Source organism: Lemur catta, unplaced genomic scaffold (assembly GCF_020740605.2).
Source record: "Lemur catta isolate mLemCat1 unplaced genomic scaffold, mLemCat1.pri scaffold_204_ctg1, whole genome shotgun sequence".
NCBI lineage: Eukaryota > Metazoa > Chordata > Mammalia > Primates > Lemuridae > Lemur > Lemur catta.
The window spans coordinates 27,501-30,408 of NW_025423820.1; the positions used below are offsets into that span (position 1 = coordinate 27,501).

At 52.7% G+C, this 2,908-nt stretch overlaps 1 long non-coding RNA gene across 1 annotated transcript; it reads left to right on the forward strand.

The window, feature by feature from the left end:
- Window positions 1-1,956: 1,956 nt before the first annotated feature.
- On the forward strand, window positions 1,957-2,321 carry LOC123629696. The gene is made up of 2 exons (XR_006732168.1): window positions 1,957-1,998; window positions 2,267-2,321. It is a non-coding gene; the product is annotated as an uncharacterized LOC123629696 (long non-coding RNA).
- The last annotated feature ends 587 nt before the right edge of the window (window positions 2,322-2,908 follow it).

The window sequence follows — 2,908 nt, forward strand, 5'->3', positions numbered from 1 at the left end:
GTGCCCCCCTGGGCACAGGGGGCCAGCAGAGACAAAGGTCTTTGGTACCAAGTGTTCATTCCACAGTGACAGATATTGCCACGCTTGTACTGACCGGGCCTTGAGATCGTGAGTGGGTCAACTCTGAAACTCCCTGTACTCTACTTCTCTCTCGGGTAGGTCCCTGTCCCAACCCTCCGGCTTCTAGCACACACCCAGTGTCACTCTCTCCTCTCGGGATAAAGTTCCAAGTTCCAGATGATCCGATCCGCTCCAAGGAGGAAGGGGAGCTGGCCGGGCCGCCCACTGTGCGCCCCACCCCCACCCCTCCCCACCCCCGTCATAGGGTCCCTTCTTTTCAGGCTGACACTGGCACCGGTTGTCGGGTGTCACCTAGCGGCCACTTTGATCAGCCATCGGGATCGGGATCGGGGAAAGTCAGGTGACGTTGGGAGTTTAAGAGCTGACTCCCCGGGCGGGGGTGGGGGTGGGGTGGGGGTTTTGTGTGGTGTGTGTGTGTGTGTGTGTGTGTGTGTGTGTGTGTGTGTGTGTGTGTGGGTGGGTGGAGGGCGGGGCGTGGTTCGGATCAGCCGCGGGGAGTAGAGCACGGTCCGGTCCCACTCTCTTCTTCCTGGGCCCGCAGCTCTGGGCCCCGCCCGAGGCAGCCCTAGCCTCTGGCGGGTCTCCGCCCACCCGCCCTGTTGTCTGCGGGAGGCGCCCCTCCTCCCGCTCCCTCCCTCCTCCCGGGACCATAGGCCTCTGCCCGTAGTTCTTTTGTTGTTGTTGTTGTTGTTGTTGTTGTTGTTTGCCCTTTTGTTTGTTTCCGTTTTATCTTGTTTTTTAGGCTTACTGAATATCATCTCGGATAAAAATTTAAAGCACAGAATGCCTCGTATTATATAACAAGATGTAGCTTTTTATCCTACGCCGAGAGCGATGCATTTTTCTCTTCGGGTCCATTTTCCCGTCCTGGGAGAAATACGAAGTTGCTCGTGATACTTCCCCATCATCTTCCGGTTTCCCCGACTCAGAAACACTGTCAACACGACGTATTCGATGGTATATCTCTGCGTGTGCACGTGGGCGCCCTTACCTATTTCTTTTCGGCATCGGGCTCCTATCTTTTGGTACCTAGGGGGGAAAAAAGAAGAAACCAAAAAAGGACGGAAAGATGTTCTGTCCTTTTACCCTCTCCTCCCCCCCCCCCCCCACCAACTTTTGGGAACTCGTCGTCTGGCCTACGTCCCCAAGGCAGGTTAAATCTTTTCTTAAAACTCCCAAGTGGTCCCCTGCCCCCCAGGTGGGCGGCCGGCAGAGTTCACAGAGTTCACAGGCTTTGTTTTTGGCAGAGCCTGGACGATTGAAATCATTAACCGCAATCGTTGCTAAAGCTGAGGACCACAGGCTCCCACCCACCCACCCCCCCGCGCGCCCTTTAAAAGCTCTCTATTTCTGCCTAGCCCTATGTTCGGGAAATCTGGGGGCTTGAGATGGGAAGGTCTACCTTATTTCCTCCTTTACCGGCAAAATAGACTCTCTCTTTCCTTCCTCGTCACACAGCTTGTCCTCCTTATTTGGCCTCGTGGGCAAGTGGCCCAGCTTTCGGTAACACCGAGACTTCTAAGCTGTCTTATCGGTCTTGTTTTGTTTTTACTTTCTTTCCTCTTTTCTTTTTTCTTTTTTTTCTTTTCCTTTTTTTTTTTTTTTTTTTTGAGACAGGATTCCTTTCACTCTGTCCTCTCCCAGCCAGGCCGCCTTGGCCTGATTGTAGCTCACGGCAAGCTCCAAATCCAGGGCTCAAGTGATCCTCTCTGCCTCGGCCTTCTGAGTAGCTGGGACTCTAGGCAAATGCTGTGCTGCCACACCCGGCATAATTTTTCTTTTTTTATATTTTCTTGGTAGAGACGAGGTCTCATCGTGTTACCCAGGCTGGTCTCCGGCTGCTGGGCTCAAGTCACGCTCCCGTCTCTGCCTCCCAAGTTGCTGGGGTCACAGGCATGAGCCACCGTGGCCAGCCAGGTTATTGAAAGGCGATCACTTTGCTATCCTGATACGAAACCCCAAATGTGCGAGTGTGAGGCACCAGACGGAGGGGAGTCCCCGCACCACATTGTCACGGCCGTTGAGGGTGGCTCACGAAAAAGCTGGGATGGGGGTACACGGTAGTGATCAAGGGGATACATTCTAGTGGGATAGCAGAAATATAGAATGTCCTGAAAAACACCAAGTGTCAGAATGCCACAGCAGTCAACGGCTCACAAACTTCCGTTCCCTTGTGTCATGGTAGGCGGCTTACTTTTCTCCTACTCCCTCGGTATGAGTAAAGCCTGACATGGAAAATGTCTACGTCTCATCCAAATCCGTCAAGACGATGGAAGGGGGAACTGGGAGAGGAACAAAGAGAAAACAAGGAAGAAGCAAAACAAGGGAGAAGGGGGACGAGGAGGAGCAGGAGGAAACTGCCTCCCCTGCCCCCGTGCTACCCAACGATACGTGAAGAATGGCCTCTTCCCTCCTCTCCCACCCTGTAACTATGCCTGGAGGTGTACCCTACGGCTACGGTCCTAAAAGAATGTACGACTACTTATAATAGTGGAAGAAACGCGGTCTGATAGGTTTTTGTGCAGTGGGACACCTACCCGGCCAGGGCACTCGCGGTGAATGGAGCTCGCAGGGCGGGCGGGAGGTCGCTCTGGGTGAGTCTGTGAGTTAGCGGTGAGTGGTGAGTGAATGTGAAGGCCTAGGACGTTACCGTAGCTTTTTATAAACCCCGGACGCTTAGGCCACACACGACATTTACCTTCAGAAATTTCTTTCTTCAGTCATACATTAACCTTAGCTTACTGTAAGTGTTTTCACTTCATAAACTTTCCCACGTTGTTTTTTTTTTTTTTTTCCTTTTCCTTTTCCTTTTCTTTCCTTTCCTTTT